The sequence below is a fragment of the Chrysochloris asiatica genome, unplaced genomic scaffold, assembly GCF_000296735.1.
Source record: "Chrysochloris asiatica unplaced genomic scaffold, ChrAsi1.0 scaffold00007, whole genome shotgun sequence".
NCBI lineage: Eukaryota > Metazoa > Chordata > Mammalia > Afrosoricida > Chrysochloridae > Chrysochloris > Chrysochloris asiatica.
Genome location: NW_006408525.1, coordinates 30191584 through 30209450, shown reverse-complemented (window position 1 = coordinate 30209450; position 17867 = coordinate 30191584). Strand labels below are relative to the sequence as shown.

Below are 17867 nucleotides of genomic sequence, written 5' to 3'. Positions count from 1 at the left end.
CCTGGTCAGGTCTGCACGGTCTACATCCGTTTCCCCTTTATTTATTATTTGTTTAGGGGACACTGCCTGTCTTAGGCGGTCAGTGCGAATTCCTCCGTCTTACCTGTCATCGAAACTCATTGCAGCATGGCAATGGCTCTGTCTTAGGTTGCCGAGGTTCCACGTGATCCTCCTTCTATCTTCTTTTGATGCTTTCTGTTTTGTTCAATATTTTGCCCATAGAATCTTTTAGTAGCAAGTCAAGACTTGAATTCTTTCTTCAGTTTGAGAAATGCTGAATGTGTTCTTTCCTTTTGGTTTTCTAACTCTGCATTTCAGTATAATCCTTGACTTTGTCTTCTCGAGCTGCCCTTTGAAATCTTGTTCAGCTTTTTTACTTCATCATTTCTTTCTTTTGCTTTAGCATCTCTATGCTGGAAAGCAAGTTTCAGAGTCTCTTCTGATATCCATTTGGATCTTTTACATCTTTCTTGTCTATTTAATGACTCTTTGTTTTCTTCCTGTATGGTGTTCTTATGTCATTGCATGACTCTTTAGGTCTTCGGTCATTAGTGTCTAGTGTCTAATTCATCAAATCTGTTCTTATGATAATCTGTAAATTCAGGTGGATATTTTCAAGGTCATATTTTGGCTCTGGTGGACTTTAAAATTTAGTCTTCATTTTCAGCCTAAACTTAACATATGAGTAATTGATGGTAGGTTACACATTCTGCTCCTGGCCTTATATATATATGTTAAATGCTTTAATGTGGATGTGATAGTTTTCATGGGAGGACATCAGCTTCACATTGATCCCGTTGTATATCATTTCTTTGCCATGGTTACAATCCCTTCCATGCATCACCGATCAACCAAAGGGTATACCCCGCAAGCCTCTCCCCCTGTCATCTGTACACCGCGCCTCTCTCTCTCCAGGTCCAAAGTCTCCAGCTGCTCCATCTCCCCCTGTCATCGTCTCTGCCTCCATCCCTGGCATCACTGCTTCTCTGGGTAGGATTCCGTTCTCGGCTCTTCTCCTTTGATGGTCCCAGGGACCTCCATTCCTAGACTGTAAGGTTAATCACTCCCCTTCCTTTGCCCCAAAATGTCCACATTTCCAGCCCTTACAATCAGTCATGATAGCAATTATTTGCTATTGTATCGCAAGGGACCTATCTGCATCTCCTTTTATCAGCCCTGACTTAGGCAGAATGGATACTACTCAGTGGAGATTCCACCTTGTTCCACGCCCTCTGAATCTAGGTTCCCTCTTGAAAGCTTGTAAACCAGTCACTTCTTGCCGCCATAGCCCCCCCATTCTGGGTACCCGGTGTCCAAGTTGCCCATCCCTGTCTTCTCAGTGTGTGGTGGAGGTGGGAATAATCCTTGCTGTGAAAATTTGTTCACTCTTTTGAGCTATTGCTTCCATAGGTGTGTGTCAAGTTCATCAAATTGTGTCAGATTGTTCTTTTTTCCCTCTTCTGTCTTCTTCTAGTTGAGCTCTGATCATCCAGCCGTTGAAGCCAGGTCAAGTGGGTATTATCTGCAAGTGTGGGTGTACTTATGTTGGCTGATGATAATGAGCTTTACCACCATCTCTTGAAGATATAGTCAGTTTGATTTCTGTGCATTCCATATGGTGAGGTCTATGTGGATAATCATCTTATGTTGTTTTAAAAAGGTATTTGCAATGAGTATGTCATTGGTTTTACAAAATTCTAGTATGTAACCTCCAACATCATTTCTATCAGTCTTATTTTCTAACTACTGATCCTTCTTTGTTTTCAACCTTTTCATTCCAATCATCAGTAATTATCAGTGCATCTTGATTGCATGTTTGATCAATTTCAGATTGAAAAAGTTGGTAAAGTTCTTCAATGTTACTATCACTGGCTTTAGTAGTTGGTGTATAAATTTGAATAATAGTGGTATTAACTGCTCTTCCTTATTTGTTGTTGTTATTCAGTGCCGTTGAGTTGATTCCAACCCATGGTGAGGGATCCTGTATAGGGTTTCCAAGGAGCAGCTGGTGAGCTTGAACCACCGACCTTGCAGTTCAAACGGCTTTACAGTCTGGCGGTCTTCCATATAGGCATATGGATATTTTTCTGTCACAGATAGTGTTGTACTTAAAGATAGATCTTGAAATGTTCTTTGTCTCCTGAATCGAGGAGGTTCAATATATAGGGATCTCAGAGTCTAATTTGTCATTCCTGGCATAGTAAGATTTGTCAGATTCATAATGGCCAATGCCAGTTCATTTCAACTCAGTAATACCTAGGATATTGATGTTTATGTGTTTCATTTCATTTTTGACACTTCCAATTTCCCTAGATTCATAGTTTGTACATTTCATGTTCTGAACTATTAATGGATGATACTGCTGTTTCTTCTCATTTTGAGTTTTGTCCCATCATCTTATGAAGGTCCGGAAAGCTTTACTCCATTCACATCATCACAAGACTCAAAATGCAGCTTTACCCCAGTCGTATTTTGAGTGCCTTCCAAGTGGAGGGGCTCATCTTCCAGCACTGTATCTGACAATTTTCTGGTGTTCTTCATCATGTTTTCGTTTTCTGGTACTATATCTAATGATGTTCTGCTGCTATTTATTGGTTCAGTGGCTGAACATTCAGAAGCAGTTTGTCACTTCTTTTTCCTAATTTAGTTTAGTCTGGAAGCTCAGCTGAAACCTGTCCACATCATTGACCCTGCTGATAGTTAAAATACCAGTGGCATAGCCTCCCACATCACAGCAACATGTATCACAGTGAGTACACAAGTGGAACAAATGTGTAAAAATCTGACTTCACAAGGGGGAAGAAGATCAACATCATCAGCCCAAGGCTGATTCCTTTGAGGAGAAGTTCAGATTTGCTTCTACCCTACAACCTCCTTTTTCATATTCTCTGCTGATAAATGCCCTAAAGACATTCTACTTTTCCAGTAAGCTTCAAACTAGCTACCAAGATAGCAAATTGAAGTCCCAAGATAACTGCTAAGGAGGCACCCCAGTCTGCAAGTAAGCTTCCTGATCCTAGGTCCTCAGCTTTATCACTTTGTGGGCTTGGAAGCCCAGCACTCTGTCTCATGCTCTAGGTGCTGCTGCCTTTACTGCTACCTCTTCTTTATCACTTCTCTGCTGCCTGTCTCTGGTGTCACAGCTTTTTGTTTCCTGAAACAAGGAGGTTCATTGTGTAGGGAGCTCAGAGTCTGAAGAGTCTACTATACTTCTGCCTCTTTTTTCTTGATCCACTTCTGAGATGGCTCATTTTAAACCTAGTAGCGCTAGACTGCAAAGTTGTTTGAACCCCAGGGTTGGCAGTTTAAGCTCACCAATCGTTCCTCGGACACCCTGTACAGGGTTGCTATGGGTCGGAATTGATTCGACAACACAACAACAGGATGGCAAAACCTACCAGTCTCCAAGTTAGAGTTTCATACACCTTCTTTGCATGATTATACTCTACATGGGTGCCATATACCTTATTTACATTATGAGTAAGCTTTCCAGTCCTTTTGGTGGACAACAAATACTTCATTTGCATAGTCCTGGTCTGGTGCTGTGGGTTAATGTGCTGGACTGCAAAGCCATTTAAACTGCAAGGTCGGTGGTTCAAGCTCATCAGCTGCTCCTCGGAAACACTATACAGGGTCACTATGGGTCAGAACTGACTTGACGGCACTTAACAACACCCACAACCCAGTTATTGGCGTCCTGATATGGTGCTATGGGTTATTGCGCTGGACTGCAAGGTCAGTTTGAACCAGTGTTGGTGGTTCAAACTCACCAGTCACTCCTTAGAAACCATATGCAGGGTCGCTATGGGTCAGAACCAACTTGACAGCACTTACCAACAATAACAACAACACTCAGTCATTGGAGTCCTGGTATGGCACTGCAGGAGAACCATTGGACTACTAACCTCAAGGTTGGATATTTAAACCCACCAGGCTGCTCCTTAGAAACCCTGCATAGGGCTGCTATGAGTCCGAACAGACTTGACAACATTTAACAGCAACTGCAATAGCAACAAACCAGTCATTGGAGTCCTGGTGTAGTGCTGTAGGGTAAGCACTGCACAAAGGTTGGCACTTCAAACCTACCAGCTACTCCTTGGAAACGCTATACAGGCTGGCTATGAGTCTGAACTGACTCGATAGCACTTAACAACAACAGTAACAACAACCCAGTCATTATAAGTTGGAATTGACTTTGTCGTGGGTTTGGTTTTGCTTTTTGACCCAGTTACTTGGCAGGAGTTATGAAGACTGTGGCTAAGAGAGCCATATTAAATAATTGACTGTACCACATTGTGGAGTTTGTTTTGGCAGTGAACAAACCGTAGACTACAAGGAATAAAATGAAAGCTAGGGCTGAAAAAGTAAATTTTATTATAGTCCTTAAAACAAGAATTTACTAGATATTTAAGCAGGAGGATAGATGTCCAAAAGTTTGTCTTTTGGGAAGATTAATTTAGAGTTGTGTTGTTAGGTGCTGTGAAGTTGGTTCCTGCTCATCGTGACCTCATGTACAGCAGAATGAAATACTGCCTGGTCCTGCACCATCCTCACTGTCATAATTAAACTTGTGTCCATTGCTGCTGCTGCTGTACTAGTCCATCTTTGGGGGGTGGGTGGGCTCTTCCTCTTTTTCGCTGACCCTCTACTTTACCAAGCATGATGTCCTTCTCCAGGGACTGGTCTATGCTGATAATGTGTCCAGAGTTTGAGAGAGCATTCTGGTTCTTCTTCCAATACAGATTTGCTTGTTCTTCTAGCAGTCCATGGTTACTTTTAGTATTCTTCTCTAATACAATAACTCAAATGTATCATTTCTTCTGTGGTCTTCCTTACTCACTATCCAACTTTCACATGCATATGAAGCTTTGAAAATGCCATCATTTGGCTAAGGGACACCTTAGTCCTCATGAATACTTTAAAGAGATCTTATGCAATAGATTTGACTAATGCAATATGTCATTTGACTTCTTGACTTCTGTTTCCATGAGAGCTGATAGTGATTTCCAAGCAAATTGAAGTCTTTGACAACTTCAATCTTTTGTCCATTTATCATGATATTACTTTATTGATCCATTGGTTGGGATTTTTGTTTTCTTTCCATTGAGATGCAATCCATACTGTAGACTGTGGTCTTTGATCTTCATCAGAAAGAATTTTAAATCCTCTTCGCTTTCAATAATCAAGATTGTGTTTATCACACTTAATGCCAAGAAATTTGGAAGATAGCTACTTGGCCAACTGATTGTAAGAGATTCATATTTGTGCTCGTCCCAAAGAGGTAATCCAATGGAATGTGGAAATCCTTGGACAATATCATTAATATCACATGCAAGTAAAATTTTGCTAAAGATAATTCTTAAATGGCTGTAACAGTACATAGACAGAAAACTGCCAGAGGTTCAGTCTGGATTCTAATGAAGATTTGGAAAGAGGTATATCATTGCTGACATCAGATAGGTCTTGACTGAAAGCAGAGAGTAGCAGAAAGATGTTTTATTTGTGTTTGATTGACTTTGCAGAGGGTTTTGGCTGTATGGATCATGACAAGCTATGAACAGCATTGTGGAGAATGAATATTCTAGAACGCTTAATTGTGCTTATGAGAAACCTGTACCTAGACTAAGAGGCAGTCGTTCAAAAAGAACAAGGGGACACTGAATCGTTATAATCAGGAAAGGCGTGCACCAGGGTTGTATTTCACCATACTTATTCAATCTGTATGTTGAGCAAATAATCTGAGATGAAGAAGAACGTGGCATCAAGATTTTTTTATAAGTTTTTATTTTGGGGTTTACATGGGATAACATCAGCTGTACACTCATCCTATTGTATTTCGTTTCATTGCAATGATTACAATCCCCTCTGTGTATCTTCATATAACCCCAAAGGGCACACCACACAGGCTTGTTACCTGGCTGCGTGCCCACCCCCCCGGTCGCAGCACACAGCCCTTCTCCCTCCCTGAGTCTAGTGTCTCTAGCTGCTCCATCTGTCCATGTCATCTTCTCTTTCTGCATCTCATCTCTGGCATCACTGCCTCTCTGGTAGGGCCAAGCTCTCTGTTCTTCTCACTTGATGGTCCCAGGGACCTCCACCCCTGGGCTGCAAAATCAATCACTCTCCTCCTTTTGTCAAAAAAACATCTACCTCTATATTTCCTAGCCTCACAGTCAGACCTGTTGGCAGTTATTCACTATTGTACCACAAGAGTCTTATCCCCATTTCCTTTTGTCAGCCCGGTCCCAACGGATTGGGTGGCATCAAGATTTGAGGAAGACTCATTAAAAACCTGAAATATACAGATGATACAGAGTTGTGTTAGTTGTGCTGTATCCATTTAGTTGAAGCTCTGGTAATTTTTGGTAACTAATACTCATTAACCAGAATTAATGTGAATAGGAGCAAGGGCCACCACTTGTCTGTCATTTTGTTATACTGTGGTGGCTTGTATGTTGCTATGATTCTGGAAGCCATGCCACCATTATTTTAAATACCAGCAGGGTCATCCATGTAGGACAGATTTCAGCTGAGCTTCCAGATTAAGACAGACTAGGAAGAAAGAGAGGTGAACTACTTCTGAATGGTTAGCCACCGAAAACCTAGTGAATAGCTGTGGAGCACTATCAGATAGCACCAGAATATTAAATATTAAAACATGATGAGTGGCTCCAGGATATTGTCAGATACAGTGCCGGAAGGTGAGTCCCTCAGGGTGGAAGGCACTCAAAATTGGGGAAGAGCTGCCTCCTCAGAGTAGAGTTGACTGTGATGACGAGAATGGAGAAAAGCTTTTGGGACCTTCATTTGCTGATGGAGAACAACTGAAAATGTGGAGAAACAGCTGTATACATCCATCAATAATTGAAATGTGGAATGTAAGAGGTATGAATCTAGGAAAATTGTCAAAAATGAAATGGAGCACATAAAGATCCAAATCTTAGGTATTAGCTAAAATGGACTGGTATTAGGCATTTTGAGATGACAGTCAATATGGTTTACTAGGCCAGGAATGGCAAGTTGAAGAGGAATGGCATTGTAGTCATAACAAAAAGAAATTTAAAGATCTATCTTGAAGTAAATGCTGTCTGTGATATGGTAGTAACCATATGCCTACAAAGAAGACCAGTTAACACCACTATTCAAATGTTTGCATTCACCACTAAAGTCAGTGGTAATGAAATTGAATACTACCAAGGAGCTCTGGTAGCTTAGTAGTTACAAATCGGGCTGCAAACCGCAAGGTCAGCAGTTCGAAACTACCAGCTGTTCTGCAGGAGAAAGATGAGCCTTTCTGCTCCTGTAAAGATTTACAGCCTCGGAAACCCTGTACAGGGTCGCGATGAGTCAGAACTGACTCCCCGGCACATAACCATCACCACCAACAACTTCTTCAATTTGAAATTGGTCAAACATGCAATCAGAATGTATTGATAATTACTGGTGATTGGAATGCAAAGGTGGAAACAGAGGAAGGATCAGTTTGTTTGATTATATGGTCTTGGTGATAAATGATGTTGGAAATCACATAGAATTTTGCAAGACCAGTGACTTCTTCATTGCAAATATGTTTTTAAAACAGTATAAAAACCATGGACCTCACCAGATGGAATACAAAGAAATCAAATATAGACTATACCTGTGGAAAAAGATGGCGGCACTGGGGGCAAAGGGTATGGGGAAGCACCACAGCATCAGCCAAAACAAGGCCAGGGGCAGACTGAAACAGACCATCAATTGCTCATATATAAATTTAGGCTGAAGCTGAAGAAAATTAAAGCGAGTTCACGGGAACCAAAATATGACCTTGAACACATCCCACCTGAATTTAATGATCATTGCAAGAACAGATTTGATGCATTAGACATGAATGACTGAAAACCAAAAGAGTTGTGGAAGGATGGTATCAAGCACATCATACAGGAAGAAAGCAAAAGATCATTAAGATAAAGACAAAAAAAGACTAAAATGGACGTCAGAAGAAACTGAAACTTGCTGTTCATAGAGCTGCTAAAGCAAATGGAAGAAATGAAGAGGTAAAAGAACAGAACAGAAAATTTCAAAGGGCAGCTCTAGAAGACAAAGTCAAATATTATAATGAAATTTGCAGACTTGGAGTTTGAAAAACAAAAAAAAAGAACACGCTTAACATTTCTCAAGCTGAAAGAACTGAAGAAAAAATTCAAACCTTGACTTGCAATATTGAATGATAAGAGATCAGGACGTATTGCATTGAGCAAATCTGCTGCACGGGAACTTTTTAAAATGTTGAAGAACAGAGATGTCAGCTTAAGAACTAAGGTGTGCCTGACCCAAGCCGTGGTATTTTAAATAACCTTATATGGATGTGAAAGCTGGACAGTGAATAAGGAAGACCGTAGAAGAATTGATGCCTTTGAGTTGTGGTGTTGGAGGAGAATACTAAAAGTGCCATGGACTGCCAAAAGAACCAATAGATCTATTTTGGAAGAAGTGCAGCCAGAGTGCTCCTTGGAGGCCAGGATGGCTAAGCTTCATCTCTCATACTTTGGACATATTGTCAGGAGGGAGCAGTCGCTGGAGAAGGATGTCATGCTGGGTAAGATGGAGGGTCAGAGAAAAAGAGGAAGACCCCCAACGAGATGGATCAGCCAGGTGGCATCACTGATGGTGTCAAGTGTGACAGTGGTAGTGAGGTTGGCCCAGGATCGGACATTGTTTCTTTCTGCTGTGCATGGGTCGCTATGAGTCGGTTCCGACTATATGGCACCTGACAACAACAACAACAACCATTTCAAAGATGGTGCCCCTCCCAAAACTAAGCCAAAGTGTTGAAGGCCAAGAAGGCAATGCTAAAAGGCATCCTTAGCCACACAAAAAAAGATCTGTGCGTCACCCACCTTCTTCAGCTGAAGACACTGAGGTTCAGAAGGCAGCCCAAATATCCTCTGAATAGTGCCCCCAGGAGAAACAAGCCTGACTAGTATGCCATCATCAAGTTCCTTTTGACTACTGAGTCAACCTTGAAGAGGGTTGAAGATAACAACACGCTTGTGTTCCTTGTGGATGTCAAGGCCAACAAGCACCAGATCATACAGGCTGTGAAGAAGCTCTATGATATTGACAGATCCAAGATCAACACCTTGATCAAGCCTGATGGGGAAAGGAAGGCATATGTTCAACTGGCTCTTGACTATGGTGCTTTGGATGTTGCCAACAAAATTGAGATCATCTAAACTGAGTCCAGTTGGCTAATTCTAAATATAAAAATTTAAAATACATGAAATAGAAGAGAGAGAGTGATAACTGAAGGAAGAAGTCTAAGGTGCTCTTAAGGCATTGGCATAGAACAAGACTGGAAATTGATGGAATACAAATTGGTATCTTTCAACAAACTGATTCAGCACAGAAGACATTCAGTAATCTATTCTAAGAAATCTAGGTGACAGCTAGATTGGAAGCGATCCATATTTGTGCCCATTCCAAAGAAATGACCCAATGTGATGTGGAAATTGTTGGACAATATCATTAATATCGCATCCAAGTAAAATTTTGCTGGAGATAATTAATAAATGGTTGCAATAACACATCTGCATATCACAGTTGTTGATGAGCCTTCCTCCAATCCTGATCCCTTGTTTTTCTTCCTGTAGTCTAGCTATTTGAATTATTTGTTCAGCATACATAACGAATAAGGTGAAAGTGTACAATTCTCCCACATACCTTCTCCATTTTGTACCATGCAGTATCCCCCACTCCCCTTCAGGGGATATTGCATTTAACTACTAACTAACCCAGCAGGACCACAAATGAAATTCTTGGTGATCTGCTTCTATAAGATTACAGCCAAGAAAACCTTTTGGAGCAATTCTGTTCTGTAATACATGGGGTTGCCCTGAGTTGGAATCAACTTGATATCAACAGGTACTATTCAAATGGTTGCTTCTTGACCCATGTTTAGTTTTCCACATGAGCACAATTAAGTGTTCTGAAATTCCCAGTCTTTGCAATGTTATCCATAAGTTATGATCCACATAGTTGAATGCGTTTGTGTAGTCAGTAAAACACAGCTAGCCATCTTTTTTGGTCAACATCCGTCTGACAACAGCAATGGTATCCCTTATTCCACACCCTCTTGTGAATGTAGCTTAGTTTATATCCTCATCAAGGTCTAGGCACAGTCATTTTTGAGTTTAGCATAATTTTGTTAGCATGTGATCTTAATGATATTGTGTGATCATTTCTGTATTTCATTTGATCGTCTTTCCTTGGAATGAGCAAGGAAATTTCTTAAGTCAATTGACCAGGTAGCTGTTACTAGCAGTAATCGTAGCTAACAGAGTAGAGTGCTTACTCAGTGTCAGGCATTAATATCGCACATGATGCCCCAGTAGTCCTATAACATAGGTTCTAGTATTTATCCCTATTTTACAAATGAAAATTTACAACAGTTTAGATTAATCTCAGCTTTTAACCAGTGTGTTGTTCTATCTCATAATTTGTTTCATCATGTTGGACTTCAGACTTCTTGGATTCATGGTCTTTCTTATTTTCTAGTATTGAGTCATGGTCTCACATATAGAGGTTGTTCAGATATTTGGATTAATGATTAAATGAAGGCAGATATGTAGAGGAAAATCTTAGAATAGAGTCCAAAGTGAAGATCCAGACTTGGGGATTCACGTTCCTGCTGTGCTGTGTATTTTCTAGGTTTAATTATTAGTTTCTGTGGTATTTAATAAAAGCAATTATATTTCAAGTATGAAGGTTATATTGTAGGTATACTCTCTATTATATATTACACCATTTCACCTTTTAGTTTTATGTTTCCTTTTATGTGACACATTGGACATACACTTGGTTATCTATGGACTAGTGTCAAATTTTTGTGAAAATGTCTTGAGTAGCAGATTTGTAATACCAGTCAATGGCAGAAGAAATGACATGTCATTACTGTGAGTCTCCAAGGGATTCTTAATTATTGTCTTGTAACCTTTTTGAATGTCTTAAGAATTGTTTTCTATGTTTTGTGTCATTTCTAAATAAAAGTATATACTGTGGGGTTTTAAAAAGTTAATGGTTTTTCAGTGTAGTGATTTTTTTTTTAACAAGTCCTTTTGTGTTCTAGTTAAATTACCCAGAAAATTTGATATGTCAGCATGTGTTCATTTATTTTTAGATGAGTGTGTGATACGTTCATACCCTTGATGTGATGTAATGATTTTTCAAGTTCTTAGTGATTTGCTGAGATTGCTAGCCAAATGATCTTTTATACCAATTTACTTAGAATTAAAATTATTTAATAAATATATTCCTTTGAGTTACTGTCTCAATAGTGTGGTAAAGTAGCAATTCATCTTTTTGTGTCTTTAGATTTCCCAACATATGCAAGAATATTATAGTGAACCATTCAGATTTTGTAGTTTAGGAAACAGGTTTGAGAGAGAAAGAGAAGCTTGGTGATTTGCCCAATGTTTATAAAACTAATAAATAGTAGAGTAGTAATTTGATGTCTGATTCTCTGGCTTCAGAAAGCTTTGGTTTTTATAGTGGTGGTGGTGGTGGTGGTGGTGGTTATGTGCTTCAGAGTCGGTTCTTACTCATAGCGACCCTGTATAGGTTTCCGAGACTATAAATCATATTTGAATTTAGAGATCATCTGGAGAACAGATTTGATGCATTAGACACTATAAACACCAAAGACCAGAAGAGTTGTTGGATGATATCCAGAACATCATACAGGAAGAAAGCAAAAGTAATTGAGAAGACAAGAGAGAAAGAAAAGACCAAAGTGAATGTTAGAAGAAACTCTGAAACTTGCTGTCCAGTGTAGAAATGCTAAAGCAAATGTAAGAAGGGCTGAGCACAAAATTTCCAAAGTTAGCTTGAGAAGACAAAGTCATATATTACAACACAATGTGCAAAGACCTGGAGTCAGAAACCAAAAGGGAAGAACACGCTTAGCGTTTCTCAAGCTGAGGGAACTGAAGAAAAAAAAAATCAAACTTTGATTTGCATTATTGAAGGATTCTATGGGCAAAATCTTTTAGGAGCTCTGGTAGCGTAGTGGTTATGAATTGGGCTGCAAACCACAATGGGTCAGCAGTTCGAAACTACCAGCTGCTCCGCGGATTCTATGGACAAAATCTTTTAGGAGCCCTGGTAGCGTAGTGGTTACGAATTGGGCTGCAAACCACAAGGTCAGCAGTTCAAAACTACCAGCTGCTCCGCGGGAGAAAGATGAGGCTTTCTGCTCCCGTAAAGATTTACAGCCTCGGAAACCCTGTTTAGGGTCACTGTGGGTCGGAATCGACTTGACGCACTTAACAACAACAACAAATGGGCAAAATACTGAACGATGAAGAAGACATCAAAAGAAGATGGAAGGAATACACAAAGTCACAGTACCCCAAAGAAATGTCATTGTTCAGCCATTTGAAGAGGTAGCATATCTAGAGACAATGAATACTGAAGGAAAACGTTCAACGTGGCTTGAAATCATTGGCAAAGAACAAGGGACTGGGAATTGATGGAATACAAATTGAAATCTTTCAACAAACTTAACCAGCACTAGAGGCATTCACTCATCTATTCCAGGAAATTTGGAGGACAACTACCTGGCCAACTGACTGGAAGAAATCTGTATTTGTGCCCATTCCGTAGAGAGGTGACTCAAAGGAATGCGGAGACCACCGGAAAATATAATTGATACCACATGCAAGTGAAGTTTTACTAAAGGTAATATAGAAATGGCTGCAACCATATATTGGACAGAGAACTTCAGAGGTTCAAGCTGGTTTTAGAAGAGGACGTGGAATGAAGGATATCGTTGCTTATGGCATGAATCTTGGCTGAAGGCAGAGAATACCAGAATGATATTTATGTACCTGTGCTTTATTGACTATACAAAGGCTTTCGATTGTGTGGATCATGACAAGCTGTGGACGACATTGTGAAGAATTAGTATTCTGGGACACTTTATTGTGCTAATGAGGAACCTGTATATAGAACAAGAGGCAGTTGTGCAGAGAGAACAGGGGAGCACTGAGTGGCTTAAAATTAGGAAAGGTGTGTGCCAGCATTGTATTCTCTCACCATACTTACTCAGTCTATATGCTGAACAAATAATCTGAGAAGCTGGATTATATGAAGAAACTGTGGCATCAGGATTGGACGATGACTCATTAACAACCTGCCCTATGCAAATGTTACAATCTTGGTTCCTGAATGAAGGTGAAGGGAACTTAAAATACTTAACTGATGAAGATAAAGACCACAGCCTTAAGAATTGGTTGTACCTCAATATAAAGAAAACAAAAATCATCACCACTGGACTAATAGAGAGCATCTATATAAATGGAGAAAAGATTGAAGTTGTCAAAGACTTCATTTTTTTTTTTTTTTTTTCTAGGTCAGTAGGCAGATTTTAATGACTAGGTCTACACAATTAAGTTCTTAGGTTCTTAAATCTGTGGATCAAGTAGCAGACTGGAAACCTAGCAGGCTATCTTTTTAAAAAAATGTTTTATTGTGAATTATGTGATAGTTTACATGGGAGAACATTAGTTTTACATTCATCCTATCCTATATTGTTTCATTGCATGGTTACAATCCCCTCCATGCATCATCATCCAACCAAAGGGTATCAAAGACTTCATTTTGCATGGATCAACCATCAGTACTTATGGAAGCAGCAGTCAAGAAATCAAACGATGTATTGCATTGGGCAAATCTGCTGCCCAAGACCTCTTTAAAGTGTTGAAGAGCAACGATGTCAGAATGAAGACTAAGGTGCGCCTGACCGAAGCCATGGTATTTTCAATAACTTCATATACATGGGAAAGTTGGATAGTGAATAAGCATAACTGTAGAAGAATTGGTGCATTTGAGTTATAGTGTTAGAGGAGAATCTTGAACATAACATAGACTGCCAGAAGAACAAATAGCTATGTATTGGAAGAAGAACACAGAGAGTGCTCTTTGGAAGCCAGGATGGCCAGAGCTTGTCTCTCATACTTCAGACGTATTGTCAGGAAGGACCAGTCACTGGAGAAAGGACATTATGTTTGGTCAAGTGGAGTGTCTGAGAAACAGAAGACTCCCAGCGAGATGGATTGGCACAGTGGCAGCATCAGTGGGCTCAAATGTAACAGTGAATGTGAGGTTGGCCCAGGACCTGGCAGTGTTGTGTTCTGTTGTGCATAGGGTCACTATGAGTTGATACTGATTTGATGGCACCTAACTTTCTACTCCCGTAAAGATTTACACCCTCGGAAACCCTGTACAGGGTTGCTATGGGTTGGAACCAACTCGACGGCACTTAACAACAACAACAACAACAGCAATAATTACCATACAGCTATTGGATTGTGTAGATGCTAATGTCAGCACCAATTATCAAATAACAAGATTTTATTTACATGAATAAATTTAGGTCAATTGTATCTCAATTTAAGTAATCAACACAGCTTAATTTAAGGAGCTCTGGTAGTGTGTTGTTGTTGTTGTTAAGCGCCATCGAGTCGGTTCCGACCCATAGCGACCCTGAATAGGGTTTCCGAGGCTGTAAATCTTTACGGGAGCAGAACGCCTCATCTTTCTCCCACGGAACAGCTGGTAGTTTCGAACTGCTGACCTTCAGGTTCACAGCCCGATTCGTAACCACTACGCTACCAGAGCTTAGTGGTTACAAATCTGGCTGTTAACTTCAGGGACAGCACTTAGAAACTACCAGCTGTTTCGCGGGAGAAAGATGAAGCTTCCTGCTCCCGTGAAGATTTACAGCCTCAGAAAGCCTGTACAGGGTTGCTATGAGTCAGACCCGACTCCACGACACCACCACAGCTAAATTTAAAATAGAAAAGTTGAAGTTGCCACATTTGTTCTCTCTTTGGAAGCAGAATCCTTGGCCTGTTAGGAACAGAGCTACTGTATACATCTCAGCCATGTTTTGTTCCTTGCAATTTTACCTGCCATATGTTGAAGTTTTTTTTTTTTTTTTTAATGAAGGCATTTAAAGGAAAGTCAGTTGGATATGTGTACATATAAAAATATTTTGACACTTTTTTTAAATAGTGAAATTACTTCTAGTCTGATCCATTTGAACTTAGATTTCTCGTCAGCCATAATATAACTGATATATAAATATATTTCAACTCTGAAAGCAGGTAGTATTTAGAAAGGAAGAGTTGATTTAGACACAAGAATAAGTGCCCAACATTATGTTGAGTGAAATTAGTCAGTCACAAAAGGAGAAATACTGCATAGGACCACTACTGTAAAAGTCTAAGAAAAAGAACCCATAGTAAATGGGGGAGCGGAAGGGATGAGGGAAGGGAGGGGAAGGTGGAGCACAGGGTAGGGAATAGACACAGGATAGTTTGGGTGCTAGGGAGGGGAGCAATATACTATATACAAGAGGAATGGAAGAACAAAGCGGACAGGAAAACAGGCAAGTTTGCATGGGCTAAGTGGAACAGAGGTAAATAATGTATGCACAACCTTGGAACAACAGGGCTCTGGGATACAGGGACTGAGACACGGTTGGAATGGGCAAAAGGGAAATAATGTTAAGACAAATAGACACTTGAGGGGAGATAAAAGAATAGCCAGAAATGTCACCATAGAAAGCTTGGAAGTCCATCTTCTGCCTATAACTGATTGGAATACTTAAAATGGGACTACAGTGTGCTCAGTGAAGGAGGCTTCCTGTGGAGCCTCTGCATTACATAAGACCATAGGTGGAATCCTGAACAGCATCCAGAACCTTCAGAGGTGGTAAATTTCTACTTGAAAGGATAAGCAGACCAGCCTGGAGTGGCTAGAAGAACAGAAGATACTTCTTGAAAGAAAGACTGACAGGAAAAATACAAAACAATAACAGCAGACCAAATGATTACTACAAGAACAAGCAAGTTGCTCACCCAGGAGACATCAAGGCAAGTGGTCAGGGCCCTCAGAGCAAACCCCCTTCTAAGACTAAGACTCTGATTGGTGACCATGTTCCTCACCGATAAGGGGAAATGAGGGAAAAACTGCAATGAAGCTGTGAGCTAAGCCCTGTAATGTTCAATAGACTCCTGTGAATCTGAGTAAAGACATGGTTAGCTAGCAGTGTGGCAAAACCTGGGGACTTTTGGGCCCAGAGTCAGCGACATAGCCACAGAGGTCTAGAGTGGACATTGAAGCATCCAGCTGATAAGAAGAGAAGGCATATGCACAAGTGTTCACCCACACTTGCAAATAATACCCACTTAACCTGGCTTCAGTGACTGGATGATCAGAGCTCAACCAGAAGAAGAAAGAGGAAAACAAAAAAAAAGAGTGATTTAATACAGTTTGATGAACTTGACCTACACCTATGGATGCAGTAGCTCAAAAGAGGGAACAAGTCTTTACAGCAAGGATCATTCCCACACACAGAGTAGACAGGTATGGGCAACTTAGACAATGGCTACCCAAAATGGGGGTGCTTCAAAGGCAAGAAGTGACTGGTTTACAAGTTTTCAAGAGGGAATCTAGATCCAGAGGGCGTGGAGAAAGGTAGAATCTCCACTGAGTAGTATTCAATCTGCCTAGGCAGGGCTAATGAAAAGAAATGTGGATAGGTCTCTTGTGATACAATAGTGAATAATTATCAGGATTGATTGTGAGGGTTGTAAATGTAAAGGTAGACATTTTGTAGCAAGGAGGGAGTGATTAACTTTTCAGTCTAGGAGCGGAGGTCCCTGGGACCATCAAGGGAGAAGAGCGGAGAGCGGGACCCTACCCAGAGAAGTAGTGATGCCTAAGATGGAGGCAGAGATGATGACGTGGAGAGATGGAGCAGCTGGTGACTTGAGACCCAGAGAAGGAGAGGGGCTGTGTGCTGATGACTGGGGGGCAGGCTTGCAGGGTATACCCTTTGGTTGGTTGATGATGCATGGAGGGGATTGTAACCATGACAGCGAAACCATATAGGATAGAATGAATGTAAAACTAATGTTCTCCCATGTAACTATCACATAATTCACAATAAAACATTAAAAAAAAATGTCCAAGCACTTATTAAAACTAAAATTTAAGAGTATGATAACATAGGGTTTGTGGATTTTTTCTAGGATGACTATATGTTTTAGTTAATGTCTTTGTCCTCATTAGTAATGTTACCACTGTTAAGTGCAGTTTCCAAGGAGAGTGAGTTTGAACTGCCAACTCTGCCTTTTTTATTCTCAGAAATGCCCTATTTGGGTGCTATATCATCCACCTAGGAGTCAGAGATCTATATGAGGGTTTTTTTAAAAGTAAGGTAAAACAGATAAAATAATTCTCTTCAAAATACATTTGAGGCTCTCAGATCATCCCAATGAATTAAGAAAAAAAATCTGGGGGGAAGACAAATGCAGTATTATTATCATCATCTTCATTTTTAGTGTGGCACAAGGTTGGCGGTTCAAACTCACCAGCTGCTCCTCTGAAGCCTTAGGGTAACTGTGAGTCGGAACCGACTCGATGATACTTAACAGCAACAAAATAGTTTGTGACCCAGGACTTTGAAATAATATTTTATTTTATTTTTGTTTTTTGAGTTGTTGTTAGGTGCCATTGATTCTGTACCCACTCTAGCGACCCTATGCACAACAGAACAAAACATTTGCCTGATCCTGGGCCAACCTCACTACTGTTGCCATGCTTGAGTCCATTGATGCTGCCACTTTGCCAATCCATCTTACTAGGGGTCTTCTTTTTCTCTGATCCTCCACCTTACCAAACATGGTATCTGTCTCCAGCGACTGGTCCCTCCTGACAATATGTCCAAAGTATGAGAGACAAAGTTTGACTATCCTGTCCTCCAAGGAGCACTCTGGCTACACTTCTTCCAATACAGATCTGTTGGTTCTTTTGGCACT

The 17867-nt window shown here is 40.4% G+C and overlaps 1 protein-coding gene across 2 annotated transcripts in view; it reads left to right on the top strand.

The window, feature by feature from the left end:
* Positions 1 to 17867, top strand: part of GPATCH8 (G patch domain containing 8) — a 126402-nt gene that overhangs the window by 9760 nt on the left and 98775 nt on the right. The gene's annotated exons all lie outside the window — the stretch shown is intronic.